Source organism: Lates calcarifer, linkage group LG24 (genome assembly GCF_001640805.2).
Source record: "Lates calcarifer isolate ASB-BC8 linkage group LG24, TLL_Latcal_v3, whole genome shotgun sequence".
Taxonomy (NCBI): Eukaryota; Metazoa; Chordata; class Actinopteri; family Centropomidae; genus Lates; species Lates calcarifer.
In genome coordinates this window covers 14237688-14250785 of record NC_066856.1, presented here as the reverse complement: position 1 = coordinate 14250785, position 13098 = coordinate 14237688, and the positions used below count along the sequence as shown (strand labels likewise).

Sequence of the window (13098 nt, the reverse complement as noted above, 5' to 3'; positions counted from 1 at the left end):
AACATAAATGCGGTTGACAGTCTGTGAGGTCCGGCTCACCACAGGCCCAGACAACCGCTGACAGAGCTCACCAGATCAAGAAGATGTAGAAACTCTCTTCTCTCTTTTATCCACTTAAATTGAGTCACTAAAACACGCTGACTCACGCAAAAACGTGCCGAGGAACCCCAGAAATGTGGAGTTGCTCCAACCCGTTACGGCGTATCTGATTGTTGTGGTGCAACACATGCAGACAGAGTTCACATGCATTTGGTTTGTGTACTCATGCGTGTAGCTTAAAGCAGCCAGGAACTCACTCACTTATTTGTTCAAAAGGCCATCTGGAGTATCAGGAGTTTTTGGAAGTTTTCCCAGCTGACTTGTACATTGGTAGTGAATCAAACAAGACCAGAGTGATAAAGATTAAAAAGGGGTCAGTTCACCCAAATGACAAGAAAACAAACATGTTTCCCACTTAACTCACGTTATATCAAGTCATGCGGATAGTTTTGGTTTTATTTTCCCATTCTCCACATTTCTGCCTCTGTCTCAGTACACTGGCAACAATTAAACCTAGTTGGAGACACAAAAAAGACTTAGAACTTTGTCAGTTTTGCAGAACACTACTGGTGTTCAAGCAGCATTATCACAGCAACTCAGTAGTGTCTTATTCTCTACCAACATGGCTCTTCCTCTGCCTCAGTCTGTCTATCCACTTCCACTTATCTGGGGTCAGGTCGTGGTGGCAGCAGACTAAGCAGGGTATTCCAGACATCCCCTTCCCCAGCAACAATTTCCAGCTCCTCCTGATGCGTTCCCAGACCAGATAGGATATGTCATCCCTCCAGCAAGTCTACCCTGGGGGTGTCCTCCCAGTTGGACATGCCCAAAAAACCTTCAAAGAAAGGCACCCACAAGGCATCTCTAATCAGATGCCTGAACCACCTCAACTGGCAGCTCCCATGCTCCTCACCTTATCTGTAAGATTGAGCCCAGACACCTTACGGAGGAAACTCATTTCCTCTGTAGGGTGTCTGGGCCCAACTCAATTTCTGCTTGTATCTGCGATCTCATTCTTTTGGTCACTACCCAAAGCTCATGACCATAGGTGAGGGTTGAAACATAGCTTTGCCTTCCAGCTCACCTCCCTCTTCACCACAATGGCCCAGTACAATGTCTCTTAGTCTCACTTTACTCTATGAATAGCACTGAGCATAGATCATTGCTGCGGCTACTCACACAGACAGTTATAATGCATGTACTGTATCTGCATATTTTCTATTCACTGGTCATTAAACTACATTTTCAATGCTCAAAAGATAAAATACAACAGCAACATGTCTTTCCAGAAAAGTGTCCCCATTACTCAAGAGAATCCACAGACCTCACTGTCATCAAAAGCCACTGGAGTTCTGGAAGTATTTTACGCCAAACACATAGTTCCCATGACTAATACTTCCTATAAAGTAGAAAAAATATGTCTGTATTTTTATAATTTGGTTGAACTGACCCTTTATAATTGGCATCAGATCAGTTCTGTCCTTTCTCTTGCCTGCAATATGCTTACATATGTTTAGTGTACCTTTCATTCTGCCTTTTTATTGACGCACAATCTCTCTCGTACAGTCTTTCTGGAAAGGTTTTCAGTCTGTTGCTGCTCATGAGTTGTGTCAGGCAGCATGTTTGCCAATTAGTGTATCATGCTTTTTGGGAAAAAAGGAAAAAAGCAAAAGAAAAAAGTGGCAGCAAAGGGCAAACTCTGTGTCACACACACACTCAAACACATCATTATTATTCTCCTTGGAGACAGAGCTCGTGCTCCATCGCTGTTGTGTTGATTCAACATTGATTCGGGATCAGGAGCCTGTGTGTCTCTGTATTCAGGGTGTTGCTGCTGTATGACTCATTCACACACAGTTCGGCCGAGGTCCACAAGAGTGGATGTTGGGCAGCGGACGGCACTGTTTAAACCCAGCACCAGCAGAGACGAATTCAAACTGTGCAAAAACACAATCCCTTTCATCCGAGTCACCCGAGTAGAGGCATCCTGTTTGTCTTTCTCTGTGAGCGTGTGCAAGTCCCCGCTCATGGATTAGATTAGAGAGCTGTGGTGGAGAGGAGCCAGATCCAGCTCACTTTTAACTTTATTCAAATGAACTCTTGACATTTGGAGGAGTGAGGAAGAGAGAGCTGTTGAACTCTGAGCCGAGTGTTGTCGGTCCTCGCAGGGACACGGCAGCTGTTTGGAGGGGTCGGCTCCAAGGGTCCGCCTCACCCCTCCAGAGGCTTCATTGTGCAACAGAGCTGCATTCATGCAAACCATCGCAGACCCTCATTCTTCCACTATTAGCACTGTAATCTCAGTACTCAGGGGGGGAACAAACAGTTATTTCCTCTCTCATTATTTTGCTTTAAATCATTGCATTTTCCCAGGAGACAGATAGTGTGTAAATTGTTGTGACATGTCAAAGCTGTGACTGTTGTGCAAATGTGTGTCCAGTTTATAAAGTCTCCGTTGAGCTCAAAAGAGGATGACTTAACACAGAACACTTAATCCAGCTGGTTTTACAAAGAGATCGTGGGTAAGAAAGTACATACAGAGTACCAGTGGGCTTTTGTTTTCCTTAGTACACTCTCTACGTACACATTTCACATACTTAGTGTTGCAGAAGTTTTCCAGGGAGCCACTGTCTTCCATCAGTTCTATTACTCAATGAAAATCATCTTCCAGAAGCTTGAAACATGGATAGATAAACCATTACAGAAAATTTCATTTGTGTGATTGTTGAGCAGCAATGCAGTTGCAAGTTTGGACATCCAGGATTAGCAAGTTAGCTGCTGAGTGGGAGATTGACAGGCGGATCGATGTGGTAATGCAGATGTAGTATCAGACCATCATGATGGAGGGGGAGCTGAGCTGGAAAGGAAAGCTTTCGATTTATAAGTCAATCGTTGCTCCAACCGTCACCTATTTTCACGAGCTTTGGGTAGTGACTGAAAGAAGAGATAGTGGATACAAACAGTTGAAATTAGTGTCCTCCATTGGGTGGCTAGGCTCAGTCTTGGAGAGGGGGGGAGGGAGCTCAGAGTAAAGCTGCTGCTCTTTTGCGTCGAAAGGAACCAGTTGAAGTGGTTCAAGCAATCTGATAAGGATGCATCCTTCCTTGGGGGTCACTGGAGGCATGTCCAACTGGTAGAAGACCCTGAGGTAGACCCACAACATGCTGGAAACATTATATATCTCATTTGGCCTGGGAACACCACAGGATCCTTCAGGAGGAAGCTGGAAAAAATTGCTGGGGAGAGGGACGTCTAGGGCCACCTTGATTAACTTGCCTACCACTGCGACCCGACTCCGGGTAAGCAGCAGCAAATAGATGGATGGATGGCCACTGAAAAACACTGTGTGGGTGAATGAGAATTGTAAAATATTTTGGGTAGAAGAATGACATAAGTATAAGATACATAAGATAAACCATGGCTGACAAACAAGTTACTAAATGTTCACTGTACTGAATTATCTATTTCAAGTTGGTTTTCATGCCTTCCTGAAATGATTAGAAGCAAATGGTTTCCAAGAAAGAAATCAATGTTAAAACACATTATATGTTCATCATAAGTTTTGTGGTTAATTTGATGATTTTTGGTTAATTGGCTTGAGCATTTGCAAACTTATTTCAGCAGGATGCTTCAGAGCTGTGGTATAAAAATTGTGAGTGGTGGTTTGAGAAAGATAAAGAAGCAGTGAAATGCCTGTTGGTCTCATCTTCCAAGAAAGTTGTTTACAAAACTCTTCTCCAATTCTTCAAATTCCAAGATTAGATGCAGTAAGATGCACTAATGCAGCTGTAGTAATATTCATTCTGTTTCCTCACTGCTTTGGCTGGAAATTCACCCACACCAGTAAACTCAGCTGTGCCTCCAGCTACTCTGTAAAGAGTAAGGTTTGCATTAAAAAGTACAATGTGTAATATCAACACACACAATAGTGAGCATGTGTTGAAATATCTTTAAAAGTACCTTTGGGTGTGTTTGTACATTTGCTGACGTGCAAAGTAACGAGTCAGCTCTCCGAAGGTCAGAAAGAGCCCAGTGGGAAAACACACACACACACGCACACACACATTTTAAACAAAGTGACCTGTTTCTGATTCTGTATATTACACAAACGTCATCCAGAAGGCATGCATACATCATGTATATTTATACAAATACACACACACATACGCATTTTCCACTCGCTTGTATACAAGTGGAAATGCACACCACACACACACATGCACACACACTAGTACAGGCACTGAGTGAATTCATATGGTAATCCCATCTCTTTCTCCCTGCCAAGTTGAAGCCAGGCCGGAATTGCTTCCACAGTGCTCAAGGTTTAAACATATTTATTTTTCTGTGGGGGGTTGACATAAGAAGGCCATCAGAATTAAAAACAAAACCTACCTGAGCTTTGGCTGAACTCTCTCAGAGCTGGTATAACAATCGGTCACTGGCAGCCAGCAGCTGCCCTCGGCCCAACTCAAACCACGAACCCACGAGTCACAAAAACTTTGGAACTATAAAGTTTGTGTCACATCGTTGTTGTTGGCAAGGGAAGACGTGTGTATGTCGACTAAACCTCAGTGGGATATGTGCATACAAAGATCCACAATAAACAACAGAAAGATATCCACACACTGGAGTCAGACAAGCTCAAGGAAGACAAGCATTGAAGGAATAGAGGTCCGCAAGAGATGTGACTGTTGAGTCTCCATGTCTGTGGTTTGCAGTCAGTCCTGCAGCATGTTTTCTTTGCATTAATGAATTGCATTTATTTACTTTTTTCTGGCAAGCAGACGAGAGCACAAGTAGTTGCTACATCACCAAGGTTGTAGCAGTACCTATTTTGTAAAGACGCACACTTAAGAAACACAAAGGTGTGTTATTCTGACTAATGAAGAAACAGTGAGAAACTAAGATTTATTTTATATCTCTAGTACAGCTACTAATTAGCTTAACAGTTGAAAATGTTTCAACTATACACATGAGGTTGGGGTGTCAGTTATTCAGTATCAATCTGAAGCAGTCATGTTGCTTTGGATGTTATTGGTTAAACAGAAAGATGTCTGTTGTCACATAACACAGGTAATTAATAAACGATTAGATTACATTACTTTATAAATTATTAGTTTTTAGCACTCTAATCACAATTGACTTGTCTGCCTCTGCCTATACATATATAATCCACAACTGCATGAAATAAGTTCAGGCATTTACACAAGTTAAATTAGGATGCAGTTACCAGTGGCTCATGTTAACAAAATGCTCTGAATGTCACAGATTGACAGTACATGACAATGTAAGCATGTCAAAGTATGAACTTTCTCAGTTCAGTAAGGTTGCAGTAACAAGTGACACCGTCACCATCCTGCTCTGACTTGTCACGTCATCCATTGCTGGATGGTAATTCTGAACTCTGGACTGTGGAGGTGTAGAAGTCAGGGCCAGTAATGGAATAAAGGAGACCCGCTTGATCCGTGCAGCAGGTCCTCCTGAGATCTACACTGATGTCTGGATGGGGGTCTTACTCCCTCCGCTGCTGTGTCCGCTGTTCCCACACATGTGAATTTGGAGAGGCCAGGCTCAGGAGGTTTGTGGCCAGTGTGGAACCCAGAGTGCACTAATCTATTTCCTGCACTTGTTATGGTTTCTCCAGCAAGGCCTGGAACATTCCTGGAGCCGAGCACGGTGTTGGGGTGTCTGTGCCTGGAACCAGCTGTGTCAGCACAGCCAGGGCTCGGCACGGTCCGGTGGGTTTCTCTGGCAAAGAGCATTCCCCTGGTTTCACAAAGCACTTTTAGCTGCAGTCATAATGACACCTCACACACCACCTCATCCATCCTGGTTAACATGGTCATGTTAACATTACTAGCCAACGTTTGTCAGGCACTGACACGTTTAATACAAACTGTCCTGTGAGTCTTTGCAGTGTGTTTGTCAGGATGTCTGATGAGTATTTTTATGCACTTTGCTGTGGTTCTTTGCCCTTTCTTGCAGTGTTGTGTTGTGGTTTTCTCAAATTCTGCCTCTTGATATTTTCTTAATATTGCATGGCAGGTCTTCATCACTTAATACTTTTGTAAAATGTACAAAGCTTTCCTCACTGTCTGCCATACCGCTGTCAGAAAAATTCCTTTGGCCTTGAGACTTAAAAGTCAGCATGCCTTTGCAAACATATTTATTGTGTGTGTGGGTGCGCTAATGTGTATTTGGCTATTCTATGCTCGCTCTTCTTTGCTGCTCACGTTTGCATTTTCTCTCATGTGATTCTCCCATCAGTTATATGTCATGTTGCTTGCTTGTAGTGATGACCCCCTCAGAAATCATCTGACCCCTCAGTTTTAGCATCTCCCAGCTCATTGTTCTGGTTATACGGTCCATTCAGTTTCACTACTTTCGTCAGGAAGTTTTCCAGTTAAAAAGAAGAAGATCCAGAAACACACTGTATTATAGTGACACACTGGGAACTAGGTGGTGAACATAAAGAGGAGGTGATGGAGACCAAAACAGAGGTAAAAGGAGAAGCAATAAATAACATGTTATATAGATTCATCGTGTGGACACAAACACGATCCCAAACTAATGCTAATGTTGCTCCATATCTGCTGGATAATTAAAAGGCAGCTATTTGCAAGCATGTTAGCCATAGTTTGATTTAAAAGGTAGATATAAGTCTTCAGTTTGTAGCTTGTTTCTGCTGCCCCCGAGTGGTCAAAAAGCAGGTAAGACAAGTTTAAATTCTGGAGTGCTTCATAGTGACCTTGTGTTAAAATGAGCTCTTGTGGAAGTTCCAGACAGAGACATACTTAAATGTAAAGCTGACCTGAACATGCAGGAGGTCATACACCTGCTGCAGAAAGCAGACAGAGATGGTGAAGCACTTAAGCGAAGTCACCTGCTAAAATGAGACAGACCAGCAGTAAAACACAGCTTTTCTTTTATGTTCATGGGCTTGTCTGGTAAAATTCAGGAACTCAAATTTGGCTTGTGTTTAAAGACAAGCTTGCTATCACAGAGGTCTCGTTTTTGACTCATAATCTTTATGGGGAAATCATTTTTAAACCCCTGCTGTAGAGAAATAAACATCTAACATAGGGCTTTTCCTTACAAGTTAAATACAGATCTAGAGTGGGCAATATATTTTAATGAAAACATAAACCAGTTTCAGTGGCGGAAATTCATTTTTAAGCACACAGTGAAAAGAGAAGAACACCAGTATCATGCCTCTTTCACACCTGTCCTTGGTTACTGGTGATTTGCTGCCCCTCACCTGTTGCCTGTCCACTAATTATGTTCATTCAGTATAAAGACTCATGTGTTCTGGTGCTCTGTTTGGCTCTGATGAAGACCTAGAGAGTCAAAATGTCTGAACCTCTTGAGCAATAATTTAAAAAAGCAATTTTTGTTTTATCTTAACATTTTGGTTTTGGCTTCTTTATGCCATCTGGTGTCATGTGCAGGAGAGTTAGAAGTTTTGGCTCAAAAATGTTCATGCCCAAAAGCTTTTTCATGTATTTTAAAAAGCCCCGGGGACACCCAAAAAACTCCTCAAAGCACGTTAGAGAGAGAGGGAGACATGAATGTGGTGTCTGAAGGAGAAAGAGGAGAATTAAGTGTGCGTGTTTGTGTGAGAGAGAGCAAGAAAAATGTAGGCCAACACTACAAATTATATTTCCCAAGACGACACCCACGAAAAAAGTATAATGTGATTAAAAAAAATAAAGTCCAATGTCAGACCAGTGGCTTACAGAAACCAGTGCTATGTCTCAGTTTCACATCAGGCTTAAGCCCTTATTTTCTCCGAGCAGAGACTGGAGAGTTTACAGAGAGAGTTTACACAGATTCAGAGGCGGGCTGTTAAAGCTGAGGCTTCGGGATATAAACAATAAGATGATGTGCAGACCAGGGATGAGGGATTTCCTCTTAACTGGTTTTGGGAGAATCACACAGACGGGAGGAGAGATAACACTCAGATGCCGAATGAGCACGAAGTGCAGGGGGCGCTGGGTGAGAGGGTATTTTATCCCAGGAGGGTGGGAAGGGAGTGGAAAGGAAGTGGGAGAAGGTGGAGGAGATGCAGCCGGTTGTAAGAGCAGAGCAGGAAGTGGATGGATGGGTTTGGAGGAGCATGAGAGGATTTCTTTGTAAGGAGATAAGGGTTTGTGTGAGTGTGTGTGATGATAGTAGATAAAGGAAAGGAGGAAGACGGAACAATATAAGATCCAGCTGGACGAGTTTATCTGAAGCATGAACTGCACACCTCTATGACATAAAAGCATATGCACTCACATATATACAATTAAAGAATCATTAGTTTGTGCTGTGGTGTTTCAGACCTTCATCCCTCTCACTCACAGACATTTAGTCAGAGTCTTATCTCTGGTATAATTCAATCCTTTCAACCTGGAATCCAGCAGAACTCACTGAATGTAAAGAAAGGCTGCCAGAAAGGGAAATGGCAGCTGATCACAGAGGAATTTTATGAACACATCATTTTTTCTGTTTCCTTGAGTTTTCAGCTATATATTCTGGGATGGCAGCAGCAGTGGTGGAATGTAACTAAGTACATTTACACACATGCTGTATAAATATAATTTTGAGGCGTTTGTACTTGATACATTTTTGACAACTATAGTTACTTGAAAAGTAAAATATTTTTGTGCTAACCATGAATCAGATGACTATGTCTAATGTGAAAGGTGTCGATCAGAACGACAAATCCGTACGGATGTATCATCTGGCTTTGCAGTTCCCTTCAGCTCTACGGAGCATTTTAGCATCTTTCAGCTCATTGTTTTGGTCCACTTTCACTGCTGTGCTCATTGTTGTATTTGGCAGCAGTGGGCAGCTGCTTTCAGTGGGAAAACCTCAAAAACATCCACTGCACGCCACGAGCTCAGCACCAAACAGCACACGAAACAATGTACCTCTGACCAATGCATGGACATGCAAGAGTTCTTGCATATTTATCTGCAATTCGCAAGTGACTTCAAGCATGATATTGTGATGTGCAGAATGGTCATCAATGTACAGATGAAGAGACCATAGCTTTTTTATTGACTTTTGATTTTTACGTCCAAATATGAGCCAAGATCCAACATTCTACCTTTCCTATAAAGCAACATTCATCATCTTATTGGATAGATGGAAGAGATTGGAAGCATTCCCATGTTTACGACTTGGAGACCTTCACATCAGAAAACATCTCAAGTTGTATGATTACAGTGTTGGTCAACACAATGAGCAACAGACAATGGCAGAAAAGTCTGATACTCTGATAGGACATGCATTTGCCAGTAGACCCCTCCTCCTGGCTGGTTAATGTTCACGTCTTTCAAACACAAAGCCCCCAGTTTGGAGAGCAGATTTTCTGCTAAAATCCAACCCCAAACCACGAAACCTGAATTATGTCACTTTTTCGTCAACTTAACAAAACAGCTCCAGAGCTATAGAGGATCTTACCCAACACTTGTCACAGGCTGAATAGTACTTAAGGATAGTTAAGATTCAGTTTAATCAACTTTGACGTATAAAATCAGTGGACTGCCATTTTAAGTAAATGATCTGAATACATCTGTCGCCCCTGGACAGCAGGTAGAGGAACTCCAGCACAATGAATGGTTTTAACATCACTGTCAGTTCCGAAAAGATCCTGTACACTTTTGTCCAAGCTTTCCACCCCCTCCTTTTCTTTTCGCTTTCTGTTATGCCTTCATTAGGCTGAATAAAACAGCAGTAACATAACTCCAGGCGCTGAATGCGAAGAGCAGGCGTCGATCGGTGATGTTTTTGCCAGAGCACATGTGCTGGTAGTTAGCTGCTATTTTCAATCGGGCCTGTGATCATCTGAGAGTCAGTGACTTTTCTGACTCACCTTTAAAAGTGAGGAAAAGCAGCAAATCCCATTGTGCCTCTACCCCCCCTCCAGCTCTCACACACTGTAATAACCCCAGTGTCCTTGATGTGACCCACATGCAGATGTCAGGAGAGGGTTGCTTGAGTTCAGCATCACCTCTATTTAAGTGCCTTTTAGGGGGTTCTCGAACAAGGGGGTCTGAGTCATTGATTTAGTAATTAAATGAAAGAAAAGCAGAGTGGAGAGAAGGCGCTCCAAGACACCTGCGTTCCTTTAACGTCTCCTGTGAAAAGGCTTGTATGTGATTTTGGCGAGCTGCAGCTGTTCCTGCAGGGAACACGCTTGTACATTAGATCTTACATTTGTATCCCCTCCAGCGTGTGCATCTGTACATGTGTATGTTCAGCCTTAGAATAACACACAACATCTCACTTTTGTAGTACAAACTAATACTTTTATTTATGCGAGTCTCCTGTGTCCGCAAACACTAAAATTTCTCCAACACCTCCGGCAGCAGAACACACAGGCTCACTTTTACAATGAATTTGGGGATTCTAATGCCTCCTCTTTTAGTGTAAGTAATAAAACCCACTAAATCTGTTCCTCACAGTCCAAAATGTTAATGAAAGAGGGGAAAAAATGACTGTAAGTGTTGCCAACATCAACCTACAGCTTCCTGGTTTGCAGAAGGGAGTTGAAGTGGAGAGGAATAGTGTTCGGTGTCCAAAACCCTGTCAGATGCATAATGACTATCACATTTTCCATGTGTGGCTGAGACTGCAGACAGAGGCAATTCACTAAATTTATTTTCTGGCACTTTTCAGAGGTCTGCACAATGCTTATTATGCATGCATATGGTTATTTAAAGGAGCTATTTGGAACTTTTGCTATCGCTACACAGCCAGTGTTAGCATTAACAGCTGTTTATTTACTTATAGACTTAAGTCCTTTATTCGCCAAGAACTTTCTCCAGTGGTGGAAAGCAACGTCAATTTTAATTCTTGTTTGGCTATTTCTATCTCATTTTTTCTTCTACTGAAGTTAGCATGCTAACCAGCTAGCCAGGGTCATCACTTTCTGATAGCAACTCACTGTACGGTCCAGATTGCCCTAAAGACTGCCCACGGGGTGTATTCTAAACTCTTGCATTGCAAATGCAGCAATAGATGAAGATTGTGGCAAGCAACTTCCCATGTGTGGGAGCGCTTTAGAATCAAAAGTAATTTGCCTAAAAAGTAAGAGTTTGCAGACATGTGGCAGCAAAGTGTAATGGATGACTGAAGTGTCACAGGCATACAGCAGATATGTGTAATACTGTATTAGAAGTCTTTGTGGTATGAATGGAACAGCACTACTCTTGAGACTCTTGTCAAGATATCACTGCAGAGACAAACAGATTAATATCATTTATCACTTGTTTGGATGGAAACAAACTTTCTGCAGGGATGTATTTTCTAAAATTGTGAAATTCTACCGTTGGAAGTGCCTCTGAGTTTTTTTTTACCTTCAAATTGTTCTCTAAAGTAAATCTTATCATTTTCTCACAAATACTTCATGGCACTCGTTGCTGCAGCTGCAGGAAAAAAAATCCTGAAGGCACAGTAGTTTTGAATACAAATTGTTTTTGGTAAATGGATCTCACTGTTTGGAGTAGTGATGGTCACCTGATGACGCCCAGCACTGATTCAGTTCTTCCACCCTTCAGAGAGGAGCTTTCTCTCCAGGACTTCTATTAAATTACTCTAAACAAACAGTTGTGTAGAGTAATTTGAAGCCATTGTCTGGTGTTGATTAGTATGTGTGATTCACTACCCAGATGTCAGACAGCTCCTGCTGCCTCTTGATGCTTCATCTTCCAGACTTCAGGCTGCCCTGAGGTAGGGGAGCGTGCCACCCTCATGTCTGGAGTGTGTCTGTCTGAACAGGATTTGGCAGAAAAGCGTCCTCCTCTTCCTGACCAGGACGGGTTGTTGTCATTCAGACTGACACGCCACGCCTTCTCATCCGACCACAGATGTGGTGGGCCACCCAGAAGGAGCTCCAACACCCATCATGCTGCATGCAACAGAAAGCATTTCCATCGATACCCACCTCAGAGAGCGTCCCATCAGTCTTTTAACCTGCTCCTTTTTGTATTTTATCTTGTTGAATTTGGAGGTGTCTCAGCAGTTTTGGAGGAAAAGTGTATAATTTTCTAATTGAACATTCTGCATGTGGTTTGCTCACACTCTTAAATATGAATTATTGTGCAGAGCAAGTCGCACAAGTGATCGTAATTTCTTTGTTTCCATTCTAAGTTTTCCACTTTCTGAGCAGTTCATATTTAGTCCAAAAATTCCCTCTCTACTTACATGCTATTAACTATACTACACTTACACTGTGTATGGCTTTGCATTGAAATAAAATAGCTTAATAACAAGATTATAACATCACAACCTACACATCATATCCACTCCACCACCACCATGTACCATGTGTAACTGCATTAATTTTAAGCCTCTTCATAGTTATTTAACCACCTGTCAACACACAGGCCACAGTCCTATTCATATTTTACAGCCCTCCTCAAAGCTGCTATTAAATGATAGAGATTCTCATTACAAGCAACCCTGAAATCATAGAGCAGCTCTCTCCACGATGACCATAATGTTATACCAACGTTACCCGCAAGCGACACCAGTGGTAGCGAGCGGAAACCATCGGCTTGGATAGAAAATGTCAGTCCACTGTAGATCTGTCGGAGAGGAAACATGTTCCTCCACTGGCTTTCAAAGAACACAAGATGTGAGTCGGTGAAGACCAGTCGTCCGTCCATATGGCAGAGTCAGTGGTGGATGTGGCCAACGTGGTGATGAGTTTGGCTGATGTGGGTACGGCCTTTTGAAAGGACTGTCCCATAGAGATTTTCCCGAGCAGCTTCCAGTTAAATATCCCAATAATCTGCACCGTTCTCTTACTGCTCCAAGGTTTTAACTGGCAGCATCTCAGCAGGACAGGAACTGCAGTTCAGTACATTTACATTTCAGACACTGTTTTAGCAGGACATGAAGTGCGACAGTAGACTTTGCCTAAAGTACTGAAAAATAAATCAGAACCAGCCTTTTCTTGCTGTTAGATATATTTAGTTGTAGATATTTGACAGTCGAAACACTGTAGAGTTTTGTCAGAACAGACTGAAGATATGATCAGCCTCAGAATCAAACACAAAACATCGC

General features: G+C 42.4%; 1 protein-coding gene across 1 annotated transcript in view; it reads left to right on the top strand.

Moving 5' to 3' along the window:
- The window catches only part of LOC108894990 (collectin-12), a 35980-nt gene that overhangs the window by 5674 nt on the left and 17208 nt on the right, over window positions 1–13098 (top strand). The window lies entirely within an intron of this gene.